Here is a 20,504-nt window from a genome sequence, read left to right on the forward strand (position 1 = left end):
TAGCTGCAAGAGTAAGAGACGTTGATAGAGGCAGCAATTAGACCCACACGGTGAGGGACCCACATGGAGGGATACTGAGTCATATCACCAGGGTTCAGGATCAAACAATTGTGCAAAAAGATAGGGTTTCGATTCATGTTGCACTGGGATGTGCAACCTGTGAGAAGGTGAAGTGATGGCCTAGTGGCATTATGTGAGGCAATTTATCCAGAAACTCAACAAATGCTCTATGGACACGGGTTCAAATCGCCCCCTTGCAAATGATTGAATGTGAATTAAATACTTCAAAAAAGATATAATTAAAAACAGGTAAGTGAGTATTAAACAATTGGTGATGTTAAGAGAAATCCATCGGATACATCCCTGTCTTTGGTGAAGTAATCTAAGATGGGACTGGGATATCACAGGGATTACAGAACAACAGCTGAGGGAGGGACAGGACAGGCAGCTCAATGCCCCAGGGGACAGATGCTGCAGGAAGGACAGAAGGGGAGCTGAGAGAGGAGGAGAGCTGCTGGTTGTGATTGGGGTGAAACATCACAGCAGGGACTGAGAGAGGAGATTCCTGCGGGACCGCCCAGTGACGCTGTGTTCATGGAATTCATCAGGAACAATGGGGCTTCCCTTTCCTCTGATTGGTCTACAGACCCCGATAGCCCCGCCCTCCTGCACCATGACCTTCTCAACATGGCGGCCCAGAGCGCTCCCTCTTCCCTCAAACAAATGGCGGCCGTGACCCTGAGCCGCTTCCCCGATCAGAGACCGCCACCTCCTTCCCCGGGCCTGGAGGGGCTTTTTTGTTTTTTTTTAACCTGTATCCCGCACTTGTGAATTCTCTCCGCTCCTTTCTCCCAGCGAGGCTCCCACACCCCGGCTCGGAGCGCCGCTCTCTGAAGCCGATCGCAGCCGCTGCCGGAGGAAGCAGCTCCATGTCTCTCTCTTCCTGTCCTGATCAATGTGACACTGCGCATGCGCTACATAGGAACCAAACTGCGCGTGCGTCTGAGCTTAGCGGTGTTTATAGAGAATATTCATATCTGCACAGAATCATGGGTGAAATAGACATCATTAACAAATTTATTGTCGAGATAGAGACATAGAAATGTCTAGCATGCAAACAGATTGTTTGGTCTAACTTAACCATACTGGCCAGGTTTGTAAATTATCAATTGTTCTGGGAGTGTGAAAATAAGTTTCTTACTCTAGTTGTGTGAATCGATTGGAAATATGTCCGTTATCAGATTTACATTTCAACTACTTCTTAAAATCTCACATTGATTTATGAGAGAGGTTTAATGCCCCACTATGGAGTGAGAATGATCACAATCGTGCAAAACAGGTTGCTTTCTTACTAATTATTCCCCGAGAATGCATTGGCCCCGCCCCTCACTCACTCTGGTTGGCGGACGGGCCTCTGTTCGGTCCTTCAGTTCCGCCCCTTCCTCCCAATTGCAGAGTTGATTCAGGCGGAACTCAGCAGGCTGAAGAACAAGGGAAGTGAGAACTGATGCCTTGTGTTGTGGTGAAAATATCCCGAATCTTGGACGGAGAGACCTGAGTTCAATTCGCAGCTGGTGCAGGTGTGTGTAATAACAACTTTGAACAGGTTCATAGGGAAAAACAAGGGAAGTCAGGAACAGATTAAAAACAATAGAAAATGCATACAATGTCGTGGGGCTCTCAATGCGAGATGATTTTAATCTTTACCAAGTGTCTCAGGACCCCAGTGGGTCCCAGTACAGACTGTTCCACTCCTTAGTGCACAGCCAGATACCACGATCGTGGGGTAAAGTGTTGTGGTGGGATATGGAGGTGCTTTTCTGCAACACCCTCAGTTTTGGAGGTGAAAATAGATGAGAAGGAGCAGGGTTTTGTATGCAGTTACCTGTTCCCCTCCTGTTGCAGCATCTTATTATTGCCCTAGCTCTACCTTGTACATGTTTGGTAGAGAACAGTGACATTTCGTAAGCCCACAATACAAGATCCGTCACTCTGTTTAGGACAGCAGAAATCTCTTGTAGCACAATAGTCATAGGACAATACAGCGCAGAACAGGCCCTTCGGTCCTTGATGTTGTGCCAACCTGTGAACTGTTCTCAGCTCGTGCCCGTATACTATTCTAAAATCACCCATGTGCTTATCTAAGGATTGTTTAAATCTTCCTGATGTGGCTGAGTTGTCTACATTAGCAGGTAGTACATTCCACACCCTTACCACTCTCTGAGTAAAGAACCTGCCTCTGACATCTGTCTTAAATCTATCACTCCTCATTTGCTCTTATGCCCCCTCGTGCACACTGACATAATCATCCTAGAAAAAGACTTCCACTGTCTACCCTATCTAAGCCTCTGATCATCTTGTATGTCTCTATCAAATCCCCTCTTAGCCTTCTTCTTGCCAAGGAGAATAGGTTCAAGTCTCTCAGCCTTTCCTCATAAGACCTTCCCTCCAGACTAGACAACATCCTGGTTAATCTCCTCTACACCTTTTCCAAATCCTCCACGTCCTTCCCAAAATATGGGCACCAGAACTGCACACAATATTCCAAGTATGGCCGCACCAGCATTTTGTATATTTGCAGCATGATATTGCGGCTCTGGAACTCAATTACTCTATGAATAAAACTTAACACACCGTATGCCGTCTCAACAGTACTATCCACCTGGGTGGCAACTTTCAGAGATCCATGTACATGGACTCCAACATCCCTCTGCACATCCACACTACAAAGAATATTTCCATTGACCCAGTACTCTGCCTTCCGGTTATTCTTCTCAAAGTGCATCACCTCATATTTAGCTGCATTGAACTCCATTTGCCACCTCTCAGCCCAAGTGTGCAGTTTTTCCATTTCCCCCTGCAACCTGTAACACTCTTCTGCACTGTCCACTACTCCACCGACTTTAGTGTCATCAGCAAATTTACTAATCCATCCACCTATACCTGCGTCTAAGTCATTTCTAAAAAATGACAAACAGCTGTGGTCCCAAAACAGATCTTTATGGCACACCACTAGTAACTGGACTCCAGGTTGAATATTTTCCATCAACCACCACTCGCTGTCTTCCTTTAGAAAGCCAGTTTCTAATCCAAACTGCTAAATCACCCTCAATTCCATGCCTCTGCATTTTCTCCAACAGCCTACCATGTGGAACCTTATCAAAGACTTTACTGAAGTCCATGTATACCACGTCAATTGCCCTACCCTCATCTACATGCTTGGTCACCTTCTCAAAAAACTCTGAGGTTCACAAGACACGAACTGCCCTTGATGAAACCATGTTGATTATCTGAAACTAAATTGTTGTTTGCAAGATGATTATAAATCTTATCTCTTATAATCCTTTCCAAAACCCTTCCTACAACAGAAGTCAGACTCACTGGTGTATAATTATCTGAGTAATCTCTACTGCCCTTCTTGAACAAAGGCACAACATTTGGAATTCTCCAGTCCTCTGGTACCAAATCTGTAGACAATGACGACTCAAATATCAAAGCCAAATTCTCTGATCTATCTTCCCAGTGAATCCTCGAATAAGTCCCATCCGGCCTAGGGGACTTGTCTACTTTCACTCCTCCTAGGATTGATAACACCTGTTTCTAACTAATCTCGATCCTTTCTAGTCTTAAATATCGTACCACATTCTTCTCCTCTACAATAGTCTCCTTTTCCTGAGTGAAAACCAATGAGAAATGTTCGTTAGCACCTCTCCAATCTCCACAGGGTACACACTCAACTTCCCACTTCTGTCTTTGATTGGACCGATTCCTACCCTAATCATCATTTTATTCCTCACATACCTATAGAAAGCTTTAGGGTTCTACTTTATTCTATTTGCTAAAGACTGCTCGTGTCCTCTCTTTGCTCTTCATAACTCTCTCTTTAAATCCTTCCTAGCTGATCTGTAACTCTCCATCTCCTCATCTGAATCATCTTGCCTCATCAACACATAAGCCTCCTTCTTCTTCTTCACAAGAGATGCAATTTCTGTAGTAAACCACGGTTCCCTTATCTTATCACTTCCTCCCTGCCTGACAGAGACATACCTGTCAAGGACATGCAATATCTGTTCCTTAAACCAGCTCCACATTTTCATTGTCTGCATCCCCTGCATTTTGCTACCACATTCTATGCATCCTAATTCCTGCCTAATCGCATTATAATTGTCCTTGCCCCATTGATAACTCTTGCCTGTGGCATGCACCTGTCCCTTTCCATCGCTAAACTAAACGTATCTGAATTGTGGTCACTCGCTCCAAAGTGCTCACCTAAAACTAAATCAAACATCTGGTCTGGTTCATTACCAAGCACCAGATCCAATATGGCCTCCCCTGTTGTTGGCCCTTCGACATACTGTGTCAGGAAACCCTCCTGTACACACTGGACAAAAATTGATCATCCAACGTACGCGAGTTATAGCATTCCCAGTCAATGTTGGGGAAGCTGAAGTCCCCCATAATGCCCACCCTGGTACTTTTGCTCTTACCCAGAATAATTTTGCTAATCCTCTCTTCCACTTCCCTGGAACTCTGTGGAGGCCTATAAAAAAACTCCAAGCAGTGTGTCCTCTCCTCTCCTGATTCTAACCTCAGCCCACACTACCTCAGGAGGCGAGTCCTCATCAAAAGTACTCTCAGCCACCGTTATACTATCCTCGACTAATATGACTTGCATGAACCCATTGCAGTGATTCAAACTCCATGAGGCAGCCATACTCTCTATGACAGACAGACTCAGTCTGGAACCTCCTCTGTCCTTAAGACCTTATACACTGCCTGCACTCCTCCATTTCCCCTTTGCATGTTCCCTTTCCAACCCACCCCACCTGCATCACTCCAATTGGAGCTGTCAAGAGCAGCAATCTGTCAAATAGCCTCCCTAATCTTTTCTATCCTCCTTTAAGATTTTTTTTTAATCATTCTCTTTAATCAATGTTTTGATCATCCATGAAGCACCTTAGGAGATTTGCCATTGTGAAAGATTCCATACAATGCAAGTAGTTGTTGTTTTTGCCGTACATTAGGAGAAACAGGAATGATGCATTCAAAATTCTACCAAGATAGTCACTGATAGGTGTAGTGTGCAGGCCACCAAATAATAACATCACATTGGGATGGGCAATAAACAAAGAAATAACTAATGCCTGTAAAAATGGTACGGTTATTATCATGGGTGATTTTAATCTACATGTAAATTGGTCAAACCAGCTCAGTCAGGATAGCTTTGAGGAGTTCATTAAATTTATCTGTGATATTTTACTTGAAGAGTATGAAATGGATCTACAACGGAGCAAGCTATCCAAGATCTGGCCCTCTGCAATGAGACAGGAATAATTAGTGATCTCAGAGTTAGGAATCCTCTCGGAAGAAGTGATCACTGTATAGTTGAATTTAATACATATGGAGAGTGTGAAGATAAAATCTAATACCTGGGTCCTGTGCTTGGACATGGGGAACTACAATAGAATGAGGGAGAACCTGGATAATGTAGACTGGAAACAAAGATTTTATGGTGGGACAGTTGATGAGCAGTGGAGGATTTTCAAAGACATTTTACAAAGTCCTCAGCAAAGGTATATTCCAGAGAAGGACTGTAAGAAAAGGTGTTCTCTGCGATGGGTATCTAAGGAAAGTGATCAAATTGAAAGGCATACAAAGTGGCCAAAACCAGCATGAAACTAGAACTGGGAAAACTTTAAAGGTCAACAGAAAGCCACAGAAGAGCTACAAAGAAATATAAGATAGAACATGAGAAAAATAAACTAGCACAGACTACAAAGACAGATAGCAAACGTTTCTATAAACATACATAATGAGAAAAGAGTGGCTAAAGTAAATGTTGGTCCTTCGGAAAAAGAGAAGGAGCATTTAGTTATGGGATGTCACAGTGGAAGACATAATATCTTTCCAGTAAATAACAAAGAGACAAAGGTAGGTGAGGATTTGGAACCTATAATTATTACAGAACAGCTAGTTTTGGACTGTTGGAGGTAATTGAGCTAATAATAGAAAATTCTCTTGGCCGTGACAGAATGTATCCCAGGAGAAATAGCAAATGCACTGACAGTAATTTTCCAAAATTCACTGGACTTTGTGGCAGTCCCAGCAGATTGGAAAGCAGCAAAAGTGACACCACTATTTTTAATAGGAGGTGGACAAAAGATGGGTAATTATACCCTAGATAGCTTCTTCTCTGTAGTGGGAAAGATGTTTTGATCTATTATCAAGGAAGAAATAGCAGGGACTCGATAGAAATTATCCCATTGGTCATGCTTAACAAATCTTTTGGAATTCTATGAAGACATTTCGAGCAAGGTGGACAACGGGAAACCAGTGGATACTGTGTACCTGGATTTCCAAAAGACCTTCAACAAGGTGCTGTTCAAGAGAATGTTGCATAATATAAGGGGGCATGGCATTAGGGGTATAGTATTAGCATGGATAGAAGATTGGTTGACTAACAGGAAGCAAAGTCTGGGGATAAATGCATATTATCCTGGCTGGCAATCAGTGACTAGTGGTGTGCCTCAGGGATCAGTGTTGGGACTGCGAATCTTTAGAATTGATACAGATGATTTGGAGTTGGGGACCACATGTAGGGTGTCAAAGTTTGCATATGACACTAAGATGAGTAGCAGGACAAAGTGTGTGGAGGACTGTGAAACTTTGCAGAGGAACATAGATACATTGATTGAGTGGGCAATGGTCGGTCATATGGAATATAATGTTCATAAATATAATGTCATACTGTTTGGTTGGAGTAAATTAAAAACAGATTATTACTTGAATTTTAAAAAGTTGCATTATTTGCTAAGCAGAGGTACCTGAGTATCCTTCTGCATGAAGGTTGGTCACCAGGTATAACAATCAATTCAGAAAGCAAATGCAATTTTGTCCTTCTTTGCTGAAGGGATTGTGTTTAAAAGCAGAAGTTATGTTCCAGCTGTATTGGGTGCTGGTGAGACCACACCTGGAGTACTCCATGTAGTTTTTATCTCCTTCGTTGAGGAAGGATGGACTGGTACTAGAGTGGGTGTAGAGGAGGTTAACAAGGTTGATTTCAGAGTTGAGGGGGTTGGTTTAACAGAAACTGAGTAGATTGGGATTATACTCATTGGAATTCAGAAGAATGGAAACATATAAAATAATGAATGAAATGGATAAAATAGAAGTAGGGAGGATGTTTCCACTGGCAGGTGAATCTAGGACAAGAGGGCATCGACTCAAGATTAGAGGCAGCAAATTTAGGACTGAATTGAGAAGGAACTTCTTAACCTCACTGGAATTCATTGCCCAGGGAAGTAGTTGCTGCTAGTTCAGTAAACGTTTTTAAAGCTAAGGTAGCTTTTTTCAAAAAAGAAATAATTAATTAAAGAATACGGTGAGAACTTGGGTAAATGGTTCTGCGTCCACGAAATGATCAGCCATGATCGTATTGAATGGCAGAGCAAACTCAAAGGGCAGGATTGCCTTCTCCTGTACCTAGTTCTTATGTTATACATTCCTCCCTCACTCGTGACTTGGAGGTGCTGGTGTTGGATTGGGATGGACAAAATTAAAATTCACAGAACAACAGGTTTATTTGGAAGCACTAGCGCTGCTGCTGCTTCATCAGGTGGTTGTGTGTTTTTAACTTTGTCCCTCACTGTTGAACCTTATGAACAGCAACAAAAGCCACGAAGCAGTGCGCATGCTCCACCCAACAACGGTACCAGGATAATTGATGTCAGCGGCGGACCAATGGAAGGACAGGGGCGGGGCTGGAGGACCTGCGGGGCGGTTGGCCCTCCGACCAATCAGTGAATGAGAGGCGGGACCTGATTATACCACGTGATCGTCCTCGCGGACAGCGCGGCTGTGCGGGTGGAGAGCTGTCGGTAAGGAAAGAAATAAACAGCAGGAAGCGGGAGGGAAATGGTGTTGGTCTGGGCTGAGAGGTTTTACAAACATTTGGTGCACATCGGAAAATACTAATTTGAAACTTACAGTCTCGTTTTTGCAGTAAACCGGAAAATGCCTCATTTCGCGATTGACTCGAGTCAGTGCCGCCATCTTTATTCGGGGCAACGATTCACTGGACACGTGCAGCCGCCATCTTTGTAGGGGGCAAAGTTCAGAGGGGAGTATGTGCAGCTCTCCCTGATAGAGAGTCATAGGGCAGGATTTACACAGAGCACATTCACACCCAGGGAAATGGATTTTTGTTTTTCTGTGGAATTGTTCCGTCATTCATTTAAATGATTTGGATTTGAATAGAGGCGATACAGTTAGTAAGTTTGCAGGTGACACCAAGATTGTTGGTATTGTGGTCAGTGATAAAGGTTGTCTCAGAATACAATGGGATATTGATCAGATGGGCCAATGGGCTGCGGAGTGGCAGATAGGGTTTAATTTAGATAAATGTGAGGTGCTGCATTTTAGAAAAGCAAATCCGAGCAGGACTCTCACACTGGATTGTAAGGTCTTGGAGAGTCTTGCTGAACAAAGAGACTTTGGAATGCAGGTTTACAGTTCCTTGAAAGTAGAGTCACAGGATAGTGAAGGCGGCATTGGGTATGCTTCCCTTTATTAGTCAGAGCGCTGACTAAGGGAGCTGACAGGACATTGGTTAGGCCACTATTGGAATATTGTGTGCAATTCTGGTCTCCCTCTTATCAGAAGGAGGCACTGAAACTTGAAAGGTTTGAGAATTGATTTTCAAGGATGTTGCCAGGGTTGGAGGATTTGAGTTGCAGGGAGAGACATTATAGGCTGGGGCCATTTTTCCTTGGAGTGTCATAGGCTGAGGTGTAATTTTGAAGAGATTTATATAATCGTGAGGGGCATGGATAGCGTAAATAGAGAAGGTGTTTACCCTGGGGTGGTGAAGCCCAGAACTAGAGGATATAGGTTTACGGTATGAGGGGAAAATTCAACAGGAGCCTAAAGGGCAACAAAAATTGTAACATTTCAAAGGCACTTGAATAGGAAGGGTTCAGAGGGATGTCGGCCAAGTGCTGGCAAATGGTAATGAATTAGGTTCGAATATCTGGTTGGCATAGGCTGGTTGGACTGAAGAGTCTATTTTGGTGCTAGACATCTCTGACTGTGGGATCATAAAAGTGAACACTGCTCTGATTCGCCTCTGAGCTCCTTGATGTCCACTTGTTCATTATCTAGCTTCCTCAGTCTCTGAGTGTATTTTTGCTCTGTTTAGTATTTTACTATTACATTCACAGACCTTTCTGTAAATGAATTGTCCACTGCTGCCTGGCTCCTGGCCATATTACAGAGGAGGTAGTACTGGATGTCTTAAATCGTAGCAAGGTGGATAAATCTCTGGGACCTGTTAAGGTGTATCCCAGACATTTGTGGAAAGCTAGGAAAGTGATGGCAGTGCCCCTCCCTGAGATATTTATATTGTCATTGGTGACAGGTGAGGTGCTGGAAGACCTGTGCCATTATTTAAAAAGGTGGTAAGGAAAGGCCAGGGAACAAGAGAACAGTGAGCCTGAAGTCTGTGGCAGACAAGTTGTTGGAATGGATTCTGAGGGACAGGATTTACATATATTTGAAAAGACGAGGAATGATTAGGGATAGTTAACGTGGCTTTGTGTGTGGGAAGTTTTTTCTGTCTAACTTGATTGAGTTTTTTTTTGAAGACGTGACAAAGATGATTGATGAAGGCAGACTGTGGACTTTGTCTATATGGACACTGAATGATGTTCCCCAAAGCAGACTAGTTAGCAAGGTTAGATAACATGGAATGTTGGGAGAACTAGCCATTTGGATAAAAAAACTGGCTTGAAGGTAGGAGGCAGAGGGTGGTGAAAGAGGGTTGCTTTGTGGACTGGAGGCCTGTGAGCAGCAGTGTGCTGCAGAAATGGATATTGGGTTTACAGAAGACACCAATATTGGAGGTGTAGTGGACAATGAAGAAAATTAGTTCAGAATGCAACAGGATCTTGACCAGATGGGCCTTTGGGGCGAGGAATGGCAGACTGGGTTCAATTTAGACAAATGTAAGCTGTTAGATTTTGGAAAGGCAAATCAGAGCAGGACTTATACACTTAATGGTAAAGTCCTTGGGAATGTTGCTGAACAGAGAGACCATGGAATGCAGGTTCATTGTTCCTTGAAAGTAGAGATGCAGGTAGGCAGGGTAGTGAAGGTAGTGTTTCGTATATTTATATTTATTGGTCAATGCTTTGAGGACAGAAGCTGGGACGTCAAATAGTGGCTGGACAGGACATTGATGAAGCCATTTCAGGAATTATGTTTTAACTTCAAAATTCCCTATTCTGGAAAGGATGTTGTGAATCTTGCAAGAGTTCAGACAAGATTTACAAAGACTTTGCTAGGGTTGGAGGATTTGGGCTACAGGGAGAGGCTGAATAGGCCAGGGTTAATTTCCCTGGAGAATCAAAGACTGAAAGGTGACTTCATGGAGATTTATAAAATCATGAGGGACATGTATAGGTGAACAGCCAGGGTCTTTTCCCCCCAGGTTAGGTGGGTTCAAAACAAAATCGCATGGGCTTAAGTTGAGAGGGCAAAGATTTAAAACGGATCTAAGGGGCAAAGTTTTCAAGCTGTGTGTGGTGTGTGTGTGGACTGAGCTGCCAGATGATGTAGTGGAGGCTGATACAATTACAACATTTGAAAGGCATCCGATTGGGTACATGAATAGGAAGGGTTTCCAGTGCTACGGACCAATAGCTGGCAAATGGGGCTTCATTTGCTGAGGATTCCTAGTTGGCATGGACAAATTGGACCAAAGATCTGTTTCTGTGCTGTACATCTCTATGACACTTTGTTCCTCTTTTGTGGAGAGCTAGCAGAAGCACAGATAATTGTCCTTGGATCTGAGAAGGTTAAGCAGTGATCTTGACCAAGTGCAGATTTGTTTCTGGGATATTTTAATTTGCAGAGAGAGGGGAATTGTTAACAATGTCACAATTTTAGTGACTATTTTCAGGTAATTGGTAAATAATATGTGAACATTATTTTATTCAGTAAGTTCTGAGCATCTGGAACAGTCTGAATGGCAGCTGGACCCACACTCAGCAGTTATTCATAAACAGATTTGGAATTTTACTTTTTAAGGGAAGATTTGGGGGGCTATGGGCAAATGGGAAGGGAATTGGAACAGATTTGCAGCATCTCCAGAGGGAGAGAGTACAGCCCAAATGGGCTGAATAGCCCCCAGCCCCTGTGCTCTGTGACACTGCCCATTGACTGTGAATGTTGAAGCTCATTCGAGGGCAGAGAGAGGGAGGATCCCACCACTCCCCTCACAATGGGCCCTGAATGCTTGATGTCAGCACAGCCCAATAGGGGGCAGAGGGCAGTACTGGAGGACCAGATCATACCAGTTTGTCCTCCAACCAATCTGAGTGAATGAGGGCATCCTCAAGGCTGGAACTAAAGAAAGGCACCTATCGCAGAGATTTGAGAAACTGGAGGACATGAATTAGGGAGCGTTCTGTGGCTGGTGAGGAATTATATAAATAAGGAAGAGTTGTGAAGCTGGATGAGGTGATAGTGATCGGGAGATTTGTGAAATCGGAATTTAGAGTTAGTGAGGATTAGTCATAATGTTATACAGCAAGGAAACAGGCCCTGTGATCCAACCAGTCCATGCCAAACATAATTCCAAACTGAACTAATTGTATCTGCCTCCGCTTAGTCCACATCCATCCAAATATTTCCTATTTATGTACGTATCTGAATGTCTTTTAAATATTGTAATTGTATTCACAGCTACCACTTTCTCTGGAAGTTCATTCCACACAGGCTCGTGTGTTATAGTGACAGGCAGCTGGAAGCTCGGGCTGTGTTTTTGCAGCAGAACGTAGATCATCAGTCGCCATTTCCGCCACCTCCACTGAGATGCTGCCAGACACAGGTTCCCGTCCCCTCCATTAACAGCTATGCACCCTCCCCAGCCAGGTCATATTCCACTCCTTTGTCTTTCCAAATGTTCCGGTCTCTCTCTGGGTTCTGTCCCTGTCTATTATTTACTCTTTAACCCCTATCTCCTGCAGTACAAAGATCTGCAGGTTAGTTGAATTGGCCAAGCTAAATTTCCCATAACGCTCAGGGATGTGTAGGTTAGGTGCATTAGTCAGGAGAAATATACAGTAATAGGGTATATTTTTATATTTTTAAATACCATTCGGAGGGACGCTGTGGACTTTTTGGGCCGAATAGCCTGTTTCCACACTCAGGATTCTAATTTTCCCAGCTCCCATCAGTTCTGAGGAAGGGCCACTGGACAGATTTCTGTTCCCAGATGCTGCCAGACCTGCTGAGCTTTCCCAGCACCTCCTGCTTGTTGTTCCTGATTGACACCATCCATCCACCTTCCGGGTTTGATTCAGGCAGGGGGAGGATCCCACCACTGACCTCACAATGGGGTCCAACTGATTGATGGCAGCTTCGGACCAATAGGAAAAGGTGGTGGGACTGGTGGATGAAGTGATAAAGATGGTCATCCAAACAATGGGAGTGAATGAGGGGCGTGGCCAGTGGGATGACACGTCACCAGTAACTCCGCCTGTGCAGTGTCACGTGACTCGGCCGTTGGTGAGTGTGGGACAGGCAAACAGGGAAGGGGAGAGTGGCCTCGGAGACAGGGAGATAATGAGTCACTTTAGACTGCGAAGTTTTAATTACACTCTGTGCGGTAAGTCTGAATTAGAAACTCTTTCCCGCGTTTGCAGCAGATGGGAAAATGGCTGCGGCCCTCAGGTGGTGATAGGTCCTGGGACATGGGCTCCATCTTTATTGGGGGCAAGGTACAGTGAGGGGCATGGACATGTCCTCTTCCAAGGATGGGGGGGTGTGTGATTTGAAGAGAGGCATTTACACATCAAGCACATACCAAGAGAAAAGTATGTCTTTATATTCTACCTGCACTGACTGTGAGTTTTGTTTTGTGAATTTGTTTCATAGGATATTAAATCAGAATAATTGAGGCTAGGAACTCAAAAGCAAGTTTTTACAGTCAATGGAGTCATCGGGATCTGAATATCATTTGCATTTGACTGTGGACGGAGAAAGGTTTGTCAGTTCTGTTTGTGGGAAAATATCTCCAATATTTTTGTTTAGCAGAAAGATGTACAAATTCGTGTTTGGATCACCCTTTGGGTGTGTGCTCTGTTCTGGACCCTCCAGCTGAGGAAGGAGATATTCGCCTGAGAGGGAGCACAGATTTATCCAAATTACACCTCGTCGCTTTGTAAGAACTCTCAGATTTAGACCCAATCACCCACTTCATGATGTTAAGCTGTAAGCGTCATATTTTCAATTAACTGCAAACTTCCCATTAAAAGTCCTTTTGGACTCAAATTCCAGTACCTTTTCAAGTGGAATGTTCCAGCTTCTGACAACTGTCTGTTCATTCAGAAACTGGTGACGTCCATGTTGACTCTGGGGTTACAAAGGGCTGAATCAAAAGATAAGATGCTGTCCCTGAACACCCATTGAGATGCGTTGGAACAGTACAGGAGGCTGAGGGCAGTGTAGGTGTGAGCAGACAGTGAAAATGACAGGGCTGCACTGTGAGGGCTGCTTGGCTCAATGAGTGTGTTTTGGAGTTGGGTGTAAACAGACTGATGTGAGACAGGGAGAAGATGAAACTAAAACTCAGTTTTAGTTCAGGCCGTTCAGAAATTCACATGGTCCTAATGTGAACAGCCAGTTTTTAAGTGATACCTGCGGGGTATTTGTTAACAGTTTTTAATGTATTTTTCCTGAGGGCAGTTGAGAGCTAACCACATTGCTGTGGGTCTGGGGTCACATGTAGGCCAGACCAGGTGAGGATGACAGTTTCCTTCCCTACAGGACATGAGTGAACCAGATGGGTTTTCTAACAATCGGCAATAGTTTCATGGTCATCATTCGCCTTTTCATTCGGGATTGTATTGGATGCCGATGCTGCCATGTTGGGATTCTAACCCTAATTCTTGGAACATTGCACATGTCACTCATATTGCAGGAATACCATTAAGCCATTGCCTCCCTTTTTAGCAATGTTTAAAAGAGAGTTCCATCATTCTACGTGTACAATGTGAGATAAAGTACTGCAATGTCCACGTGTCAGCCTCTCCAAAAGGTCAATCAACAGAAATTTGTTTGGGGGTGAAATATTTCACTTTTGTTTGGGGTTTACCAAACAAAAATGAATCCAAATAAAAATCTAATGTCCCGACATGTATGAAGCCAGAGAGGGATTACAGAGACAGGGAGGGTTGTGGGGCCAGAGGGGGACTGTTGTCCAAACATCACTGTGGTGTACATGGACTGCAGCATTTCAGGGAGGCGGTTAACCACCACTTTCTCCAAGACAAGTAAAGGTGGCCAATAAATACTGGTCTGGGCAGCAAAGGCAACCCCCAGTGAATAAAACCAAGCAGTGACCTCTCTGAGCTGACTTGCTGTGAAGTTAAAAACCTCTCTGAAAATGGAGTGGGCAGAGAAGAGAAACAGTGACATTTCACAGCTGCCCTCAGAGAGACCTCACCCTTGGAAGTACTGAGTCGGGGATCAGCTCAGTGAGTTTCAGTCTCTTCAAACATCAATCTTAGTCAGTTTTATTTTATTAAATCTACAATAGTGAGTCAGGTGAGGATTTCTTTTTAATGTCTTACGGTCTCTTGATTGAAAGTTTAAGATATAAAACGTAAGCAATAAGTTATTCTCGGGCAGTATTTTTCGAGCAGTAAGACTGTGCCTTTGTCTTGGTCTGTAGGTTGTTAAGGCGGAGAGATGGCCTGTTGTAGAGTGGCGTGCTGTTCCTGTCGGGTGCGGAAGATTAGGGAGAGTTTCAATGAACCTGATGATTTGTCTGCAAGAAGTGTGATTGCAAATCCTATTGGATCACATGGATTGGTGGAGGAGTGATTAAAGGCAGTGAGGAATTGACAGGAGCCGGGGGGTGTGATAGGTGGCAGTCAGGATTGCAGGATACTGCAGATACAGTCAGGTAGGTGGGTTACCTCCAGAAAAGCTAGGAGGGGTAGGTAGGTACTGCAGGAGTCTCCTGTGGCTATCCCCATCTCAGACAAGTGTACTGTTTTGGAAAATGTAGGTGGTAATAGACTTTCAGGGGAAAGTAGCACTGACAGCCAAGTTACTGGTACTGAGACTGGCTTCTAACATAATGTGAGGTATATCCAGTTCCACACGATCGATGGTGATAGGTTACTCTCTAGTTAGGGGCACAGTCTGCCGTTTCTGCAGCTGACAGTGAGAGATCAGAATGGGGTGGTGCTGCCCTGGTGCCAGTGTCAAGGATATCTCTCAGAGGGAGCAGAACATTCTCAAAAGGGAAAATAACCAGTGGGAGGACATTGTACATTGGTACCAATGACATAGGAAGGGGAAAGCATGGGGTCCTGAGGAGCAGGGAGATTTGCTAGTGCCACTCGGGAGGCATTAAACCAGTGAGGGAGTCGGGGTAATCCTAAAGAGATAGTGAGAAAAGAGGTGAGTCTGAGGCTGGTACTGTTCACCAGATCAGACTGTCAAGGCAGGCAAGAGCAAGCTACAGAATGAGGTGCGACGGACCAGTTACACTGCATTTATTTCAGTGCAAGAGACCTGACAGGTCAGGCAGGTGGGCTCAGGGTATGGTTTTGAACATGGCACTGGGATATTACAGCAATTACAGAGGCAGCACTCAGGGATGGATAGGACTAGCAGCTTAATGTTCCAGGGTATAGATGCTATAGCAAGGGGACAACAGAGCAGGGGGAGAGGTGTTTTTGATTAGGGATAACATTATGGCTGGGCTTCGGGAGGATATTCCTGGGAGTACATCCAGGCAAGTTATTTGGGTGGTACTGAGAAATAAGAAAGGGGTGACCATCTTACTGGGATTGTATTATAGACTCTCTCCCAATAGTCAGCGGGGAATTGAGACACAATTTTACCGGCAGACCTCAGTTATCTGTAAAAATATAGTTGCAATGATAAAGGGTTTTAACTTTACCAACATGGCCTCGGAGTGCTGTAGTGTTAAGGGCTTGGATGGAAAGGTATTTGTTCAGTGTGTACGAGAACATTTCTGATTGAGTTTGTAGGATGTACCTACCAGAGAAGGAACAAAACCTGACCTGTTTTCTTTATTCATTCACAGGATGAGGCTGTCACTGGCTCGGCCAGCATTTATTGCTGCGTTTACCCAGTGGGCAGTTAAGAATCAACCACGTTGCTATAGGTCTGGAGTCCCATGCAAACCAGACCAGGTAAGGATGGCATTTTCCTTCCCTAAAGGTCATGAGTGAACCACATGGGTTTTTTTCAACAATTGACAATGGATTCCTTGTCGTCACTAGATTATTTTTTCCAGATATTTATTGAATTCACTTTCCAAAATCTGCCGTGATGGGATTCAAACCCAGGTCCCCAGAACGTTATCTGGGTCTCTGGATTAACTGTCTCGTGATAATTTCACTCCATCATCACTGCCTCTTAGGAAATGAGGCAGGGTGAGTGACTGAGTTATCAGTGGGGCAGCACATCAGCACCAAAGATCCCACAGTATTGTGGCTCAGTGGTTAGCGCTGCTTCCTCAGCAACAGAGACTTGGGTTCGATACCAGCCTCAGGCAACTGTCTCTGTTGGAGTTGGCACATTCTCCCCAGTGTTTGTGAGGGTTTCCTTCGGATATTCAAATTTACTCCTACAGTCCAAAGATGTGTAGGTTAGTTGGATGAACCATGTTAAATTTCCCATAGTGTCCAGATGCAGTATATGAGGTTTTGGGATGTGCAGGCAAATCTCTGCCTGATGTAAAAAGATCGTTTTGAGGTCCTGGACAGAGCTCAGTGAGGTGTGGCTGAACGTTTTACATTTCCCGTGGCGGTAAGGGAAGGTCAAAGGTGTGGAGCATGTGTTGGTGGGAGGGTGTGGACCTAACAAGGGAGGTGCAGAGGGAATGGTCTCTGTGGAACGCAGATAGCGGTGGGGAGGGAAATATGTCTATGGTGGGGTCTGACTTTAGGTAGCAGAAATAAGAGGTTAATGCGCTGTATCTGGAGATTAGTGGGGTGGAAGATGAAGACCGCAGGGCTGTATTCTTTATTGTGGCTGGAGGGGTGGGGTAAAGGTGGAGGTGCGGGAAGTGGAGGGTATGTGTTGGAGGGCATTGTTGATCACGTCAGAGGAAAGTTACGGTCCTTGTAGTAGGCCTTTCTGGGATGTCCTGGAATAGAATCCAAAGAGATTAAACAAATATATCACAGACAAAAGATTAACTGGACCAGAGAATAGGACCGCTTAAAGGTCAACAAGGCTGTCTATGGAATCACAGAGGGTGTGAAATATATGCAAATATTTCACGTCATTTTTACTGGAGAAGTATATGGAAGCTCGAGAGTTTGGAGAAATAAACAGTGATAACTTGAAAAGTGTCCATGTTACAGAGGAGGTGGGACTGGATGTCTTAAATCGCATCAAGGTGGATAAAGCCCTGGAACCTGATCAGGTGTATCCTGGAACTTTCTGGAAATCTAGGGAAGTGATTGTTGGGCCTCTCCTGAGGTATTTGTATGTTTGATAGCGACAGGTGAGGTGCCATTATTTTAAAAAAGGTGGTAAGGAGGGGCCATGGAACAAGAGAACAGTGAGCCGGAAGTCAGGCAGGCAAGTTGTTCGAATGGACAGGAATCCATCTATTTGGAAAGGTAAGGAATGATCAGGGAGAGTCACTGTGGCTTTGTACATGCACAATTGTGTTTCACTAACTTGAGTGAGTGTTTTGAAGTGACAAAGAAAATTGATTAAGCCAGGCGGTGAATGTTGTTTATATGGACATTCAATAAGGTTCCACAAAGCAGACTGGTTAGCAGGGTTAGATCACATGGAATGCAGGGAGAGCAAGCCATTACAAAACTACCTTGAAGGTAGGAGACAGAGGATGATGATTGAGGGTTGCTTTGCGGACTGGAGGCCTTTGAGCAGCAGTGTGCTGCAGGGATGGATATTGGGCCCTTAAATAAACGACTTGGATGTGAATATATGAGATATGGTCAGTAGGTTTACAGAAGACACCAAAATTGGAGGTGTAGTGGACAGTGAAGAAGGTTAGTTCAGAATACAACAGGATCTTGATCAGATGGGCCATTGGAGCAAGGAATTGCAGACTGAGTTCAAATTAGATAAATGTGAGCTGTTATATTTTGGAAAGGCAAATCAGGGCAGGACTTATGCATTTAATGGTAATGTCCTGGGGAACATTGCTGAACAATGGGACCTTGGAGTGCAGGTTCATAGTTCCCTGAAAGTAGAGTCACAGGTAGGCAGGGGAGTGAATGCAGCATTTGGTACGCTCCCCGTTACTGGTCAATGCATTGAATGCAGCTGTTGTGATGTCATATTGTGGCTGGACAGGGCACTGATGAAGGCCCTTCTGGAATTCTGTTTTCAGTTCCAATCTCCCTGTTCTTGGAATAATGTTGAGAAACTTGAAAGGGTTCAGAAAACATTTGCAAGGACTTTCCTGGGGTTGGACGATTTGAGCTATTGGGAAAGGCTGAATAGGCTGGGACTATTTTCCCTGGAGATTTGGAGGCTGAGAGGTGATCTTATAAAGTCATGAAGGGCATGGATAAGGTGAGCAGTCAGGGACTTTTTCCCCAAGTTCGGTGGCTCCAGAACGAGAGGGTACAGGCTTAAGGTGAGAGGGAAAAGATTTAAAGGGGATTTAAGGGGCATTGTGTTCATGTTGAGGGCATTGCAAGTATGGAATGAGCTGCCAGAGGAAGGGGTGGAGGCTAGTACAATTGCAGCATTTAAAAGGTGTCTGACTGGGTACTTGAAGAGGGAGGTTTTAGAGGGATAAGGGTGAACCGCTGGCAAATGGGACTCCATTAACGCTCTCCGTTAATGGTCAATGCATTGAATACAGAAGCTGGGACGTCATATTGTGGCTGGACAGGACGTTGATTAAGCCACTTCTGGAATTCTGTTTTCAGTTTGAATTTCCCTGTTCTGGGAAGGATGTTGTGAAATTTGAAAAGGTTTGGACAAGATTTACAAAAACGTTACCAGGATTGGAGGATTTGGGCTACAGGGAGGGGCTGAATAGGCTGGGGCTATTTTCTCTGGAGAGTCAAAGACTGAGAGGTGACTTCATTGAGATTTATAAAATCACGAGGCACGTGGATAAGGTGAGCAGCTGGCATCCTTTTTCCTCAGGTTAGGTGGGTCCAAAACTAGAGCACATGGGTTTAAGTTGAGAGGGCAAAGATTTAAAAGGTATCGAACTGGCAACATTTTCAAGCTGAGTGTGATGTGTGTATGGGAGGGGCTACCAGATGAAGTAGTGGAGGCTGAAAAATCACAACATTTAAAAGGCTTCCAATTGGGTACATGAATAGGAAGGGTTTTGATGGATACAGGCCAATAGATGGTAAATGGGAATCCATTAGTTTAGGATTCCTTGTTGGCACAGACGAATTGGACCGGAGGTCTGTTTCTTTGATCTTAATAAATTAAGATGCATTCTTCTCTTTTGTTTCGAGCTAGCTGAAGCACAGATAATTATCCTTGGAGCTGAGAAGGTGAAGCAGTGATTTTGACCTGGCGCAGATTTGGTTCCAAGGTCTTGAATTTGCAAAGAGAGAGAGGAATTGTTAACCCTGTCACAATTTTTAGTAACTACGTTCAAGTAATTGGCAAATAATACAAGGTGAAAATGTGAACACTATTTTACTCAGTAAGTTCTGAGCATCTGGAACAGTCTGAACGACACAGATTCAGCAGGTATTTTGAAACAGACTTGGAATTTTACTTTTTAAGGAAAGATTTGGGGGTAGTTGGGACATATATGCAACATCTGTAGAGGGAGAGAGGACAGCTCCAATGGGCTGAATAGCCCCCAGCCCCTGTGCTCTGTGATACTGCCCCATTCACTGTGAATGATGAAGCTCATCCCAGAGCAGAGAGAGGGAGGAGCTCACCTCTCAATCGGCGCCGGCTTGATTAACGGCAGCTCCAGACCAATAGGAGGAGAGTCTGTGTGGTCCTGCAGCCAATGGGAGTGAATGAGGGGTGTGGCCAGCAAGACGACACCTGTCCATGAGCTGTGCAGGTGCAGTGTCACTGGGTGGGGGTGGGAGAGAGACAGCAGAGACTGGGACAGAGGCTGTCGGACCTGAATTACAAACTCCCGGTAAATTAAAACCAAAAGAACTGCAGATGCTGTAAATCAGAAACAACAACCAGGAGGGTCTGGAGAAGCTCAGCAGGTCTGGCAGCATCTGTGACGAGAAATCAGAGTTAACGTTTCAGATCCGGTGTCCCTTCCACAGAACAGGTGTTACTGAGGGAAAAAAAGTCCGTTTATGTGCAGAAGATAGTGTGGGGGGATGGGGGCAAGATAAAAGGAGTAAAGGTGGGGATAGAGTGAGAAGAGCGGTTGGATAAAGGAGTGGATAACGATCTGACTGGGGGAGGGTGACTAGCTGTTAATGGAGACTATTAGTGGCTAACCATAGGTAGTGTGTAATGACAGG

The 20,504-nt window shown here is 44.5% G+C and overlaps 1 long non-coding RNA gene across 4 annotated transcripts in view; it reads left to right on the plus strand.

Moving 5' to 3' along the window:
* Positions 1 to 1,450: 1,450 nt before the first annotated feature.
* LOC132814358 (uncharacterized) overlaps positions 1,451 to 20,504 on the plus strand; it is a 39,186-nt gene continuing 20,132 nt past the window's right edge. For 2 of the 4 annotated variants that reach the window (XR_009644412.1, XR_009644413.1), the window contains exons 1-4: positions 1,451 to 1,580; positions 7,666 to 7,877; positions 12,937 to 13,044; positions 16,124 to 16,232. This is a non-coding gene — a long non-coding RNA (uncharacterized LOC132814358). Of the gene's footprint in view, positions 1,581 to 7,665; positions 7,878 to 11,742; positions 11,932 to 12,936; positions 13,045 to 16,123; positions 16,233 to 20,504 lie in introns of all 4 variants that reach the window. The other 2 variants (XR_009644414.1, XR_009644415.1) reach the window with 2 other exon arrangements.

Source organism: Hemiscyllium ocellatum, unplaced genomic scaffold (genome assembly GCF_020745735.1).
Source record: "Hemiscyllium ocellatum isolate sHemOce1 unplaced genomic scaffold, sHemOce1.pat.X.cur. scaffold_810_pat_ctg1, whole genome shotgun sequence".
Taxonomy (NCBI): Eukaryota; Metazoa; Chordata; class Chondrichthyes; order Orectolobiformes; family Hemiscylliidae; genus Hemiscyllium; species Hemiscyllium ocellatum.